This window comes from Barbus barbus (assembly GCF_936440315.1).
Source record: "Barbus barbus genome assembly, chromosome: 46".
In the NCBI taxonomy this organism is placed as follows: Eukaryota; Metazoa; Chordata; class Actinopteri; order Cypriniformes; family Cyprinidae; genus Barbus; species Barbus barbus.
The window spans coordinates 24,100,231-24,117,814 of NC_136724.1; the positions used below are offsets into that span (position 1 = coordinate 24,100,231).

Sequence of the window (17,584 nt, forward strand, 5' to 3'; positions counted from 1 at the left end):
GGAACTATCTGTGCATTAAACTGTTTTACTGTCTTCAGACAGACCATGGTATAATAACACATAACCCAGATTTACACATCAATAACTACTGATTATTTATGAAAATAATCACTTGAGTCTAATGTCTACAATGAACCAATAAGTGAACTAATATGAATATTTGGAGTGAACGGATGATTTGATGGAATGAAAAGTCAAAAGCAAAAATGCTATAAATGACTGTTTTTATGTCTTGATATTTAATATACACATGTACTGAGGTAAGTTTGTTTCAACAGGATTTTATAGTGCAAAACATTTTCAGAATTTTCCAGACAAATTATATTCTGATTTAATATGATTGTTTTTATAAGATAAATCATGGCTACAACAAACTTAACAGGGATTTGTACAAAATTGAACAGAAAAATGCAACTGTTGGATGAAAAGTTGGCAAAGTAAAAATTAAACAGGATTTTATCAATATTCGAATGCAACATTTTTTATTTGAATGGGGAATTTTATTTTAAATTCGACGAATACTCAATTCAAATTTTTATTTGACAGACAATCATTATAAAATCAAAACCTCCTCGTAATTCAGTGCTGCTAAATTAATCTATAAAAGACCAGCATATCTGGGCCATGTGGGGAAAAACATTTACTTTTTATTGTATTTTAGTCAAACATTCAATGTAGCCAGATAGATTTTGTTTTGTAGCCAAAATATTGTAAACATAAATTGTAAAATATAGCAAAAATTTAGTTTAAAATAATCAATTTATATGCACCAGTATAATATGCAATATTTACCTACACTGAAAAAAAAAAAATGGTGTTGAAATAATTAAAAATTGTAAGTAAATCTTAGTTAATTACAAAAATGGCAAGAAACAAATTGAATCACATTAAATTTTGAAGTAGACTGTATGAAATTAAAAAGTACTTGCTTGTAAAACATACTTTAATAATCTGTGTTTTATTTTTCAATTTAGTATACAATTTTCTCTCTCTCTCTCATATATACACACACACACACACACACATATACACACACACACACATATATACACACATATACACACACAAACAAAAAATATACAAGAAAAATGTTAACGATAAAAACGGCATGCATTAAATAATATTAATAAATAATAAAGTAATTTTTTTTTATGACAATGTGAATCATTGAATTAGTTATGAACTAATTAACTGAAACAGAAAACCTCATTAAAATAAATCACAATATTTACAGCATTTCTCATTTTATTTCTGCAGCAATATAATCCTGAGTAGATTATCGTTCAGCTCTAGTTCTCTCAGCTACAGTCACTCAAACACACACACAACAAGCACTAATAACCTCAATCCCTCACCGTTAAACAATATCTTCATTCATCAGAGCCACACAGATTAGTTCATTAGCAGCGTCGGTCTTTCTGGTTTTCAGACGCATCACAGAGAGAAACACTGAATGACTTCATTAACACTGATTCACATAACACCGAGATATTAAGAGGAAAAACACATGTAAACAACACAAACCATGAGCGAGGAGCTGCAGATATACATCTATGATTTACATGATGCCCAAAATGCAGAAATTGTGACAAATATATCACTTAATGTAATAATAATAATAATAATAATAATTAGTAACAGTATATTGACATTTTTTTCTTCCATGTTTTTTTGTGCAGCACATTGTTTGCCAAAAAAGAAAAAAAAAAGTTTTATTAAAATTTCATGGTTTTTTTTTAGATAAAGATTAATGTTTTTTGCCTTAATTTGATTACAAAAAATATAAATACACAAAACAGAATTTCTTTAAAAAAAAATAAAAAATTATAATTTGTAAGGTCCCTAATTGTAAAGAAAGTAAATAAATGACGTTGTTTTCATGATTTTATAAATTAAATTAATTAGACACTGTTTTATTATTAAAACTTAATTAAACTATTAAAATGGAATTAAAGCAGAAAACAGAATTTGGTAATTGTAAAATTGAATTTGAGAATTTCAGGGGCCTAAAAATGCATCATTATTAATAAATTGATGTTAAATTGTATATGTTTCATGATTTCAATTAAATAATTAGACATTTTTTAAGATTACTAAATTGTATTTAACCATTAAAGAATCCAGAAAATTTAAAATGCAGAAAATAGAATTTGGGAAATGGAGTTTGATAATATTTCAATATTATTGTTTTATGATATTTCAATGTAAAAAAAAAAAAAATACATAAAAAGTATTAGAATTGAAGATATCCGTTAATGGCGTGTCTCTTTTTCCCTATTTTTGCTCTCTTCTTCTGTTGTGGTCTGTCAAGCAAGTTTATCACGGGTCAACTTTGGCCTCAACGTCTGATTTAACCCCAGATCCGCTGACTCTCTCGATCTGAATCCAGGATTTGAGTCGTGAAACAGAAGCGCAGCTCGTCTCAAGAACGTTTCTCGAGGAAGGAGAACAAGGACTTGGGCCTGTTTTATGACTCTGACATTTACCTGCTCCTAAATCCTGCTGCTTATGAGAGACGCAGTCAGGTCAAGCATGAGTCTTTCCCTCCGGGTCTTCAAGAGAGGAAAGAAAAGGTCGCTGGGCATCCGGCTAATTACTTATAGCTTGCTGGATTCCCAATCGATCACACACACGAGGAAGAGACTGCGGCAAATGAGTGATTCATCTACAATTTTAGCAGTTATTCCCTTCTGCAGCTCAAAAAAAAAACAAGGAAAAACCTTCTGGAAGGTGTTTTATTGATGCTGTTCTATAATATATACACCAGAACACATTCAATGTTTCATCATTTTGATAATGAATAGAGAAAATCAAACATGTTAAAATGAAAAATAACAAAATATAAAGTCAATATAAAATAAATAAATAGACAAGCAAACATTTGATAGATTAAAAATATAAAATTAATATTATTTTACTTTATAATATTACTAAAATAATATTAACTAAAATTAAAACAAGACAAAATAAAAAGGAAATATTTAAAATTAATTAGAATTGTTACAATCTAGTTAACTACAATGTGTTTATTTTTTATGTTTGATAATGTAATATACATAAAATAAAAAACATTACATCAATAATAATAAAATACAAAGTTAATATAAAATAAACAATTGATAAAGAAAAAGGCACATACAACAAATGCTATATTAAACATTAATACTATTTTAATTAATACTATTAAAATAATAAATATCAAATTAAAAATAAGAAAAAAATAAATAAAAGGAAAATTGTATCTTAATATTCCATGTTATAATCTAGTTAACTTGCCAACTAAAATAAAATACAGAAAATGAAAATGTTTTAATGAAACATAATATAAAAAATAAGACAAAAACAATTATTAAAATAAAAAATACATTGTATAAATAATACTTGAAATATATAATTGAATTATTATTTTAAATCATTAAAATTATAAAATAAAAATAATAGGAAAAAGCAAATAATTTAAAGTTAATTTTGTAATATTCAATATTCAATTTAATTTAATTTCAAATAAAATGTTATATTTTTAAAAAGATCTTTTTAGAAATAAATGATAATGATTTGCTAACCCACAACAAGTGCATAAAAGACCGTTCAGTTGTCAAAAATCACTACAGAAAATGCACAAATGAAGTCTGCATTGATTCACGATCCATTACCCAGCATCTCCGTTATAAAACAAACTGCAATATGAACTGACCATTAAACTGAGTCATGATGAAAAGGGAAAGCATTCGATGGAGTCAGATCAAGGTCTGCAACCTTTCATCCTTTACATCACATGAACCGCAGGAATGAAGATTGAACGGATGGGCTGCTTTGAACTAGGATTCCCATTCAAACATTATCTCAATATGATTCTCATTTCATTTATAAGTCACGATCTTCCAAGAAGCTTTATTCACTGAATTAAGAGTCCAAACACACAGCGACGTCCAGAAGATGGAGATTCCTTAGCATCACAAAACCCTCGTGACCCCAAACAGCATTTGCATGAGTGTAGACGACGGATGACCACAAAGCCTGCACATGATAAAGATACCAGTGTTTTGCATGATAATATGAGGCCAGACACACATGCATCTAATGAGCCACAGTCTAAACTCAATACTGCAAACAACACACATATAAATCACAATACACACGTCACTGCATTAAATAACACAGTTATATTCCTACTAAAGCATGCACTGATAGACTGTTACATTTACATCATTGCATGTAGCAGACGCTTTTATCTAAAGTGACTTAGATTGCAATCATTGCATGCTGTACAGTTCAAGCAATTTATGTACTATTTGTGTGCAATGTGTGTGCTATGGTTATTATACAGCAGTCTAAAATGCAGTTAAAGAAATACCAATGCACATGAATGTCTATCAAAAACATGTTAATACCATTTTTGAAAACACTTTTCTTGAAAGTAGTTTGAAGTTTTAGCAACTTTAGCAAGATTCGGTTCTTATGCAGAAACTGGTTTGATTTTGTAGGGAAAAATTTAAATGGGTTTTAAAAATGTACAACTTTGTCGTACATTGTTACTTAAACGTTTAGAAAAAAAATTTGCTTAAAATAAATATTTTTAAAATGTGTTTTACAACTTTAACAACTTAACTTTGTTGTGAATTGTCACTAAAAAACAAAAACAAGCTTAAAAAAAACATTTAAAACAAAATAATGTGTTTAGGAAAAAGGTGTGTAAAAATATACTACCATGTTTTAAATTGTTGCTAAGAAACATGTGTAAAAAAAATGTGCTGCAAATTATATTTTTAAAAAAAGTGTTAAGGATAATGTTTAAAATTATGTAAATTGTTGCTACAAAAACAAAATTAAAAAAGGTTTATAAACCAAAAAAGTTTGAAACAAATGTGTTTAACTTTGCTGTAAACTTACTAAAACAAAAACCTTTGTTGTAAATGTTAACATTTAGCGACTTTGCAAGGGTTTGAAACGGAGTCAGTTTTTATTAAAAACATTCTGGAGCATGATAATATTAATATGACATATGGGTGGTTAACAACACTAAATTGTACTAAAATACTCTGACAGTGTTTCCTACTGAATCTACAGCACCACAGCAAAATAAACTCTTCAAAAGTACTAAAAGAGCCATTAATGAAGTCGTTAAGGAGCTGGAATCATTAAGTGGAAATAGAATTGCTGAATTCCTCATTTTCCCCAATAACAGCGGACTGTGTGTTTTTTTAGAAGAACTTTCCCGAGAGGACATTCTCCTAATCTAGTCGTCTAATATTGTTGTTGAATATTTGACGATTTCTCTTTTGTAAGTCGCTTTAGATAAAAGAATCTGCTAAATGCATGAATGTAAAATTCCATTTCTTATTTCTTTAAAAGTTGGGTGAGAAGAACAACAGATGCTGAACATCAACGAGTCTGAACGATGTGACGCTCTTCATCGGCTTTGAGAAGGTTATGATGGATGACAACACAAGCAAAACATCTTTAAACGCTCTTGACTCCAAAAACATCTGGCAGGCATCCATTTGGACACCAAAACGGGTTTCTCCTTTGGTGACGCTCTGAATCTATTTATAGCCGCTGGCGAGAAACACAAACCGCAACTCAACTGCATGGAACAATGAAAAACAAACCCGGAGAAAGCTCACGAGGCGTTTGATTTCGAGGAAGAGAATGAAACATGGCTTTCTTCCCTTTAAACACAAACATGATCTGGATTTTAAGACAGAGCTGATTTCTTCCCAGACGGTGGATTTGTGAAGGAGTTTGTAAGTAGGTCAGGCGTTCTAGAGAGCATATAGAGTGATGTACATGAATCCAAACATCAGCCGATGGAGAACTTGAGCAGGATAAAAGCCAGATTAACTGCTATACCAACCAGCAAAACACACTCCCACCAGCAAGCCGGGAAAATCACTTCTGTGCCTCAAACTTCATGCACAAGGCTTGTTTCTTTGTAAAAATTTAGTGGTCAAACAATTAAATCACATCCAAAATAAAAGTTTTTGTTTGCATAATGTGTGTATGTTCTGTGTATATTTATTATGCATGTATAAATACACACACAAACAGTATATATTTAAAAAAATATGTTTTTCTTTTTTCAGAATAATGCACACTGATGAATCATTCATAATAAGACTAGGAGCATGAATTAAACGTTTTCTTACGATGCAAGTCGAAACGCACATTAAGCCTAACTTTTACTCATTCTTCTGTGGCAATCTGTGCCCTTTTTCACCAGCATCCAAACCTCTGACTAACAATGACATCAAGTTCAGGCAAAATATCGAATTTTGTCACGCTAAAATAAATAAATGGCAGCTTGTCTCTGGAGGCTTGGAGAAAGACTTTCCCACGCACTGGTGGGCGTCATTGACGGCAGGTGGTCACCGCTGGGTTTTCCATGACAAAAGCATGGCCTCCTTCACCCCGAGATCCATGTCACACACCGGCTCAGCCTTTTCTCACACAGAGTCACTGCAACAATGACTGCAAACTCAGTCCAGACTAATTATTCTGTTGACTTGAGCGGCGCTTCGGGATTCGACTTCCAACCAAAGAGACACAAACAACACATTTGACTCGACTGGATGACTGTATTAAAGTCAACTATAAGGGAAAAATAGTGATAGAACTAACAAACTTCTGCAGCTAAAAATTAACCATTTAAATCTATTCATCTTGGTTAATATTGATTTATAAATATACAATTTTATTTTTTATTGTTATACATACACAAATTTTGATGTTAAAAATGCAACATTAATCAAAATTAACATCAAGATCAATGAATGCTTAAGGTATTAATCAATGTTAGTCAATGCAATAGTTAACATGAAATAAGGTTTACAACCACGTTATAATGTTACTAAAAACAAAACAAAAACAAATGTGTAAATGTTAAATAAATGTTTAACTTGTACATGGTTACTAAAATCAAAATAATCTTTTAAAAAATCTTGTACAAATCTTGTTGTTACTAAAAAAAATTTTTTTAAATGTTTAAAACAAAAAGTATTTGTAAATTGTTCCTCAAACAATAAATGTTTTTAAACCTGTTTAAAAACAAAAATGTAGAACCTTTTTAAAATTGTTAATAAAAAAACAACAAATGTACAACCTAACTGTAAATTGTTAGTAAAAAATGCTTTTTTTTAAAAAAATGTTTAAAACAAAAATGTGTCTAAATGTTTAACGTGCTGTACTTTTACTAAAAATGAAAGCAAAAAATAAAAAAAAAAATTTTAGAAACATAAAAATGTGTTTAAAATGTAGAGCCTTGAAAATGTTTCCTTAAAAAAAAAAAAAAAAAGAAAATTAAATATTAAAAATAATTAGTTTTAAACAAAAAGGTGTGTAAAATTTTACAACTTTTTGAAATTATTACTAAAATTATTAATAAAAAAACCACAAAAAAAAAAAAGTGTGTGTGTTCTTTGCATTGATTCTTAGCTGGTGCTTCTTCAGAAATACTAAATCAATCATAAGGGAAACAGGGAAAATAATTCAGTGGAATCTCAACCAGAATGATGAAATCCCCATCTCTAGATATTAGTATGCGCTCAGCATGCTCTTCCAGCGTGAGATATTTTTACGCTCTCTTTCGAGGCAGAAGTGAACAGCTGAGGGCCGCTGATCTCTGGCAACAGCTGGACGTCAAGATGGAGACGGAGAGGTCATGAGAGGAGCCTGGGAGTCAGGATTATCCACACATTCCTCCATCTGGAGCGCCGAGGAAGCATCTGCCCCATCTCAATCTCAAAAACCCCGGAGCTGGAGCCCCGATAATGATTCCTCACATGGAGGAGGAGACGTCTGCTCACGGATCTGCGCTCTCTCAGGTGGAAACACCAACAGCTTTGAGTGATCGCAGAGGTCCAAATGCACCATATGGTGTTCACACACACACACTATTTTAGGGCGCTTTCACACTAGCACTTTTGGTGCGCACCCGGGTTCGACTGACGTCAGAGTTCGGTTCGTTTGGATGATGTGAACGCTGTCTTCTGCCCTCGGGTGCGCACCCGCAAACCGTTCCCGAGTCCGCTTAAAAAGGGTGGTCTGGGGTTCGGTTCAAGGGAACTCTGGTACGGTTCGCTGCTGATGTGACCACAATCGTACCAAATCATGGAAGTGAACTAATATTAATTGATAATAAATTGTGTTTGTGTGTGTTTCACTCACTTTGCTGACGAGCGTGACTGACGCGCTGCAACCAGAGAGCTGTATGTCTCATTTCTGTTCGCTTTCAGCATTCTTTAGAACAAGTGGTTTATGCACTGATGACCGACAAGATAGGCAATATCGCGTTCATAATCTCAGACGAATCACCTTCGATTATGAACACGAAATTGCCTAGCTTGTCAGTGAACTACGGTTCTGTGTAGTAATTCCCGCTCCATTTGAAAGCAGGTGATGGTGATTAAGTACTAATCAAGAAACCGGTTTTACTGACTAGATGCGCATGATAATCAAATTTGATTAATTGCACAGCCCTAATGAAATAAAAATAAAAAAAGTCCCAAAAATTGCTAAATGTTTTCAGATATAAATATTTATTACTACTTGCATTGCTTTGGGACCCTTCTGCACCCTTTTAGACTCAAAATACAATTCATATTCAGCATTACTGATTTAACTGCACTGACATAATCAGATGAGAACAAAATTTGGACTGAATAATTTTGTTTCATAATTGATGAAGTCTGCAACATTAAAATTGTTACTTTGCCGTTTTGTTTCTGTGAAGCTGCTTTGAAAAAAATCTGCATTTTATAAAGCACTCCAGAAATAAATGACCACACACGCACAGAAAACTGAGCGCAGAATGTGTATGATCACTTTTACCGTGAGAGTAAAACACAAGCTTAAAACATCTCTTGAATCAGAAGAAACAGACTGAGATGGTGTCATTACCCCGTAACCTCAGTGTGAGGCCAAATCTCAACAAACAGCACATCTGAGCACAGACTGACTGGCACAAAAGCCAAGGGGGGCCACTGTAGGGCCAGGACGGCTCCAGCAGACGGGCCCTGGCCCCGCCGACACAAACACAGACAGAAAGGGACACAAATACACAGACGACCACAAAAAACGCACCCAAAGAGCTCGCTGATTCTCAGCAGAACAGAGCATGAGAGCCATCAATTGTCTGCTGAATTGAGCCCATCCCGGACGGGCCCCCAATTTCTGGGCTTTTCTCTAGGGGCCAGAAACAAACTTCTACAACAAACATGGTCCGTCACAACAATGCAGACATTCAGCCATCATCTCAATGACAGAATAAAACCTGAAATTACCTTCAAACTGCAACACTTGCCATGAAAAAACAAAACAAAATGCAATAAATAAAACACTGGAATTGACTTCAAACTTTTTGACAATGTTTATTGATTTACACTTCATTTTCTTCACTTCTGAGCCAAATCCATTTTCACTGTGCAATAGAGCTGATTTCAGTCATAATTCAGTTGAACTACTATGGAAAGATTTATTAAAAGAAGTCTCTTTTGCACACTAAGGCTACTTGAATTTGATCAAAAATACAGGAAAAACTTAAATATTATTGCAATTTAAAATCTTTTTTATTTTTATTATTTATTCTTTTTTATTCTATGTGAAAATCTGTAAAAAATGTAATTTAATTTTATCGCTGTGATCTGCAGCTGTATTTTCAGCATCATTACTCCAGTCTTCAGTGTCACATGATCTTCAGAAATCATTCTAATATACTGATTTACTGCTCAACAAACATTTCTGATTATTATCAATGCTGAAAACAGTTGTGATGCACAATATTTTTGTGGAAACCATCATACATTTATTTTTCAGGATTCACAGATGAATAGAAAGAACAGCATTTATTTGAAACAAATATTCTGAAACATTATAAATGTCTTTACTGTCACTTTGCTCAATTTAATGCATCCTTGCAGAATAAAAGCATTAATTTTCATCAAAAAATTATATGCATGCATTTAAAATATGCATTCCTTCTCTCCAAGCAAACAGACCAAAAAATAATAAAGGACAATGAATTTTCCATATCCATTTTCCACAGGTGTTTTACCTGCATATTGAATTATGCACTGTGTTGGAATTTAAGGTTAAAGGAAATTCATAAACTTAACAGATAACATCTTGGCAGAAATTTTTCCACAGATGTTTTTCTTAAAGTGTACATTTAACATTTAATATTATGCATATTTACCTTTAAAAATCAATGCAAAAAAAAAAAGCATGTGTGGGTCTGAAATGTGATTAAAGGCCATTAAAGTATTCTAATGTCTGAACTTGCATGAACTTCTCTCAGCATGTGACAAATCTTTAACGAATACATAGATCTACATGAAATTCAGCAGAAAGTGCAGCAGAGTTCAAATGCACAAATTTGCACATGTGCTCAAGGTGTATTGCATGTTTATTTATTCAATATTTTGTCTAATTTGACCAATGCATTGGCACCCAGCCATCACTGCATAAAATGCATGGAGATCTATTGTTTCAACTGTCTAAGCTCAGTACTTCAGGAACTGTAATTGCCATTACTATAACACAGTCTTCTGCACTGTAAACATATGCAACCCAGTAATTTCATGGAATATATGAGCCAAACTAAGCCCGAGCTAAACCGACTCCTCAGCGTGTTCACGAGCGCTGCATGTGCTGCACGACGAGGCCCGTGTGAGAGATAAGTCCTGCAGAATATCACTGTTTACATACAGCATCCCGACCGCACGGCTCTGCCCAGATAAGCGTTATCTGCGCAGGTAAACAAACGGCACGGCGAGAACAGAGAGTGAAACCGCAATCTCTCTTTGCTCTTTTCAAACACGGTCGCCTCATTTAAGAAAATAATAGAATCGGCAACAATAACAAACCTGGGAAATTACCCGAGACTTGCAAAGCGAGCATTTCATTTGCAGTTACACAAGTGTAGATACGACACTCAATGGACTCTAATCATCCAAATGAAACACAAGACCCTGAAAACGGCCCTCAGAGAATAACGACACGCAAGGAAGAGGAATACGAGCATGCAGATTCATCATCACAGTCATCAGCAGTAAGTAAAAAAGCCTGAACTCAATAACACCAACTCATCTTTAAAGCTCACATTCATATGAACTCCATGCACCAACATATAAATATACCTACAATATGTGAACTACAGAAAGATGGCTTTGCTTTATTCCAAAGTCTCTCTAATAATAAAAGAAAAACACAAAACAGATCATCCAGATTATGCTGCTGAAGAAATACTTCAGTCAAAAATGTGTTCACACAACACACAAAAAACCAAACGTACTTAAAAAGCTCTTTATTGATTAGGGAATAAATATCTGGCACAGTTACTCAGCTTAGTGAGTTGAGTTTGTCAATTCTGCTAAACCGGTTTAACCTTGTAATTCTCAGTATTAAATTTCAATGCAACTCATTAGAAAACTTGCGCTGGACAATGTGCAACCAAACAAAAACTTTAAATACCAAATTAAGTTTTTTTGTTATTATTCTTGATTTCTGGCACAATCAATTATTTCAATTGTTTAATCTGTTGTTACACGATGATCAATCGTTATTAGTAATTTCTGAATTCAAGTACAAGCTTTTGCAAATTTGTAATTTATGAATTTCATGCATCCACATTTTGCATGAAGTTGCATATAAATCACCCAATATAAATATAAAACTAACAAAAAAGACATGAAATGGGGAAAACTGGATATTCTTTATTGCCAGTGGTCCCTAAATAAAAGAAAAACATGAAGCAGATAAATTATCCATAAAACACCTTGGAAAAAGAACGTCACAATGTGTTCAAACAACACACAAAAAAACACAAACGTACCTAACAAGCAGCTCATTGCTTATAAATATCTGGCAACGTAGTTAGTGGTGTTTGGTACTGCTAGCGCCAAACTCATGACAGTATTAAACTTAAGTGTAACTCGCAAAAATCACACATACAATAAAATACCAGAGTTAAAACACAGCCAAAGAATAAAAAAAATAAAAATTGACATCAAATTCAGCCATTTCTTGATTATTCTTAATCTCTGTCAAAATCGATCTCTTTAATTGTTTAAGCCTAATAACCAAATAATCCATCATTCCTTGAAATCATTTAAGCAAATGTCTTAAATTTGCCTTCTTATGAACTTCAGGCATTCTATTAAAGTTGCATATAAATATATAAAATGACCACCCAAAATAAATACCTAGGCCTATAAAAAAGGTCTGAAAAACAGCAAGCCGGCTTTTCTTTATACCCAAAATCAAAGAAATCCCTTAATAAAGAAAAATCAAAAAAACATGAAGCAGATAGATCATTTACTACAGACCTTGAAAAACAAAGTTCACAAGTGCTGTCGAAGAAATGCATCCGCCAAAAGCAAATATCATTTTAAACACACAAAAATGCTGACATACCTAAAAAAAAAGGCTATTTATTGATTGCAAACCTCTGGCACAATTATTGGTATTTGTCAAGTCAAGCATCATTACTATTAATGCCAAAACTAGTCTGACAAAACCCCTAACATTTAGTTTTAAATTTCAACACAAGACGATAAAGTCCTACAGAATAAAATCCCAGAATACTAGAGATTTAAGCAACACAATAGCAGAACAAAGCTATTTCTTGATTATTCTTGATCTCTGGCACAATCAATCATTTCTGTTGTTTAATCTTGTTATAGGACGATCCATCATTGCTTGAAATCTTTTTCAAATTCAAGTACGACCTTCTACAAATGTCTCAAAACTGCCACCCGACAATTTCTGCCATGAGAACGATGCTTTTAAATAAATCTCTCTGTTATTGCTCGTTTTGATCTCCTGCATCACGGCCCAAAATGACTGTGCATTATGGGTAATAATCCAGACAGCCAAAGACATTCAGTCTGAACACAACCATATTGATCTTCACTTATCAAATCAGCTCTGATCTAAACCATGGGTTGAGTATCTGCAACAGATTTAAAGTCAAGAGGAAAATACACATTCATGAATTCAGCGATTCTCCTCATCCAGGGCCGAAAGTCAAGTATGGGCATTTTGAGCATATCCCAGCATCCCATCTCGGTGTTTGGATAACATTTCACATTCTAACACAAAAATCTGACACAGCACAAAACGCAAAACACAAGAGAGACAGTGGAGGGTCCAGCAAACATTGCTTTTTGTGTAAAACCGATGCTCACTGAAGTCCATTTGATACAAGACTTAAATACAGTTCAGTGAAACAGATTCGTATAAAGCCAATGCAATGCATTCCTAATGTGCTGCTCTCAACATGTATGGCTGTTGTGACAGGCTCAAATATGCCCTAAAACAGAACACAATCTGTCTTTATACCTCATACAACATTTTCAACAACTGCTAACTTCCAATGTGATTTTTCATTAGATTCGCTCCTGATCGGAAAATTTGCATTCCAATGAAAATCTTAAACTTCCCATTGGTAGTTATGATAGATGATTGATTAACCAGTCAATAATAAAATTACTGCCGCTGCCTGATGAACGATCTTTAACAAAAGTACATTTCAGACTGCATGCATTCTATTTAAATGCAATCATTTAATTTTATTCTACACAGTAAAAATTATGCATGGAATTTGTGAGAAATGTTAAAAATACAATGCAATATGATGCAGCAAGTTCTTGCAGTGATTCTACAAACCTAAAAAGATGAGTTCTTAACATCAAACCCCAGTCACAGGTCTGATCTGAGAACAGGGCATCCTAATGGAGTATATCACCATCAAACGTCTGTCAGTCAATCCCCCCGACCTCTGTGTGAGAGTCAGTGGAAGAAGATCTCCAGAACACATTACTGTGGTGGTCACTGACAGAATAACATACAGAGTACATCTGACAAGAAAACACTATTTCAATCTTTTTAACTAACATTAACATGCCATTTCTGTGTAATTGAAGTCAAATTTATTAGGCGCTTCTCAAAATACAGTTTCACAACAGAAAATCTAAAATTGTTATTATTGGTAATTTAATAATGATTTGTGAAATTTACTAGCAATTTCTATCTGATAATTGTCCCAAAGTTTCTTTTTCAGAAATATTTGTACAAATTTTCACAATACATGTAAATCTATTTACCGGTTTATACGCCTGCCAAGCAACGAATGAATTACCAGGACACATGAAAATACACAGGAGAGAATTATAAAGAAATAAAAATAATAATAATATCATTATTATTATTATAATAATTCAATTAATTAGAATTTGATTATTTAACTTTAAAGCATTAAAATGGACTCTGAAAAAATGTAAATGACAGGAAAAAATAAAAAATGGAATTTGCTTTTAATGAATTGTTGTTAAAATGTATAAGTTTCATGAATTAAATTAATTAGACATGCAGTTTTATAACGGAAATTTCATTTAACCATTAAAACGGGGTCCAGAAAACTGGAGGAAAAAACAGAATCCAGAGGAAAACGAGAGAAAAAAAAAAAAGAATTTGGGAAAAAATAAAACCTGATTTCATAGTGCCCTATGAGCTGGAGGTTTAACCACATCACTAAATACAACACTGTAGTGTAAACACACAAGAAAAACACGTACTGTTGCTTTAAATCCCAGTTCTTGCTTCAGGCGACCCGTTCCCCATTTCACACAGACCCCCCCCCCAATCTCTCTCTGTCTGTATTGCTCTCTCGCTCGTCCAGCCCCCCATCCATGCAGCACAGCTTGCATCCATATCGCAGCATGCAAACAGCCATATTTCCCTCTGGGTGATCCGCTCTATAGCGCTGATGGACTACCAGCCTATACAGTGGCCATTTCAGTCCAGAGAGGAATTCCAGTCCTCCCTCCCCCCGCCCAGCCAGAAACACACAGATCTCTCTCACTCACACACACACACACACACACATGGATGTGTGGGGAAAGCAGACTCACACCCCACCGTTCAAACACACAAAACACAACAGATATGAGCAGCAAACGGAGTATCAGGGTAATTTGTTTCCACCAATAGAAGGCTGTTTAAGCGCCACACCACCCTGCTTTTCTTTTTACGGCAGCGTCCGCTCCGCTGGGAATCTTGGAATGCTCTAGGAGAAGACTATTACACAACACACACACCACAGCCCAAAACATCAGGCTTTACGAGCCCTCACGGCAGCGCTAAAGCATTCAACAACCCCGCCGTCAACGACACAAACACATTTCACCTTCAACTCAGACGGAGAAATCAAGAAACTGAAGGACTGTTTGCAGTGCGATGCTGTTTTTAAGACAATTAAACAATTTTACCCAAATTCTCTTGATTGCAAAGCAAAAAAACTGCAAAATAGGAAAAAAAAGCATCACACATTACTATCGTCACATTTTAGCTTGAAACCAGATTTATCAAATAAAATTTTGCATCAAGAAAATTAAGGGATATTATGTGTTTTCCATTGTGACATTTTCACGACAAAGGTTTCCCAAAATTCTCGTGACTATAATGAAAAAACAAGTGTCACTTTATTATAATAGGAGAATGAAAATCCTCCTATTTTTTTTATTTATTTAAAACAGAAGAAAATCTCTACAAAACAATAAATACTACAATGACGTATGCTAACTTCACAAATGTACTTTACAACTTAATATCCAGTGGTCAAACAGTGTGGGCTTTTCTTGACCAAATCTATTTCTACACAGAAGGCTGTCTGATGTATAGTAAAACTAATTTAATGACAACATGAATTGCTTTAATTTTACATAACTTTTACTCAAAACAACACAACATCTTAGTAAACTCTGAAAAATGTCTGGTGCTTTTGTATCTCAATGTAATGATCTTACAGCACTTAAATCTTATATATACATATACATATAGAACACACTCAACCTTTCACCAAAGACATTAAACACCCTTGAAAACCAACTCTATAGACCCAAAAACACAGGAAAAACAACCCTGACCAGTTGAAACCTGATTAACCGAAGGAACTCATTATATTCACAAAACAGAGACTCCACACACTCCTCAGAAAACCTCTAAACATAAAGATATATATCCCTCATTACACATTTGGGTCTGTTTTGACCCAGAAGAGAGACACAAAAGCACATGTAAAAAAAAATGCATAATTTTTAGAAAGGGGAGGAAACTTTGCAAATGTTTTAAGACCCTCAAAATAAAAATTTTAAATGTTTTACTATTTTTTTTCTGATGTAGTAACCATTTAGGAAAAATTCTGATCATTTTGGAGCAAAAATCTTTTAAAATTATCTTTGAAGTTAAGATATTTGTGCCAAAATATCTCGTTAAAATATATTCCACCTTTTCCCCATCTCTCTCACACTTTTGGGACTGAATTTAGTTGAATATGAATATGTATGTCTATTGATGAACCATTGCGGCATGAAAACTTTACGTTTTTCACCTGAAAATAAAAGTTTATGTATTTATGTATAAAAGTGTATTTTCTTTGAAACCTTTTCAGAGTAATATTGATGCTATTTGACTATTTTGATAGAAATAAATATATAGGTTTCACTGTTTTTGAGCAATCATGAGTTTAATTCAATTCCATTCATTCCAATGGTCTTAAACTGTCCATTTTTATAATATATGTTCTTATAAATATCACACAATAACATATTCAAATAAAAATTCTCATCAATATTGAATAAAATATATATTTTGTGTCACAATTTTTTGATGTGATACATGTGTAATTTAAAATTTAAAAGAATTCCTATTTTTTTTATTAATAAAAAAGGGGTAAATGCAATAATTATATGTTAGCATTCATAACTTTGACTTTTTTTCATATTGACATGAATGTTAAGTTCATAATCAGATACAATGTGGTTGAGAATATCGTTTACAGATTTTGAATGCATTATGAGGGATATATAAAATCATAATTATCAGTCCCGATGCTAAAACACTGGGAACTCTGTCCTGAATCTGAAGCATTGTGTCCATATCTCTGACACTGTGTGTTAATATTTGCTCGGAGGTTGTTTATTAAAGTGCACAGTGATATTAAATGCTATTTAATCTGAATTCAGCATGATATTGAGCTGTACAGAGCCACCCCTCCCCCAAACCCCTCCAACACAACAAAGCCACAGCAAACACACACTTACTGACTTTATCAACATCTATGCATGTGTGCTGCTTGAGGAAGAAATCCTAAAAGACATTTGCTCAAACCACTTTATAAATGCACACTATATACTATAGATGCACAAGTCATTTAAACACCGATATAACCATGCATAACTGGATTCATAAATGCAACTGTGTGAAAATGAAAAATCCTTGGATTGAAGGTTGGCTGTCCTTGTGTTATTGCTGAGAATAGAGTAGTATTTGTAGTTATGAATGAGTAAAGCTCAATCAGTGCTCGAATTCATTCAAAGTCGAACTCAAAACAGAGATTTTCAAATGCACTTATAATGATTCACCAAAACCAGGTGGAATCCAAACAAACGTGATTCTTAACACAAACACATCGCGTTTTAGCAATAAACAGCCTAGTGCATTATAGCACGCGCGTTTATATAGCAGAAAAAGAGTCAGAAAATCATGCAAATCTCACCCAAGTCTGGTCCAAAGAATAAAAGAGCGCTTA

The 17,584-nt window shown here is 33.3% G+C and overlaps 1 protein-coding gene across 1 annotated transcript in view; it reads right to left on the reverse strand.

The window, feature by feature from the left end:
* Positions 1–17,584, reverse strand: part of LOC306865054 (activin receptor type-2B) — a 42,169-nt gene that overhangs the window by 24,079 nt on the left and 506 nt on the right. The gene's annotated exons all lie outside the window — the stretch shown is intronic.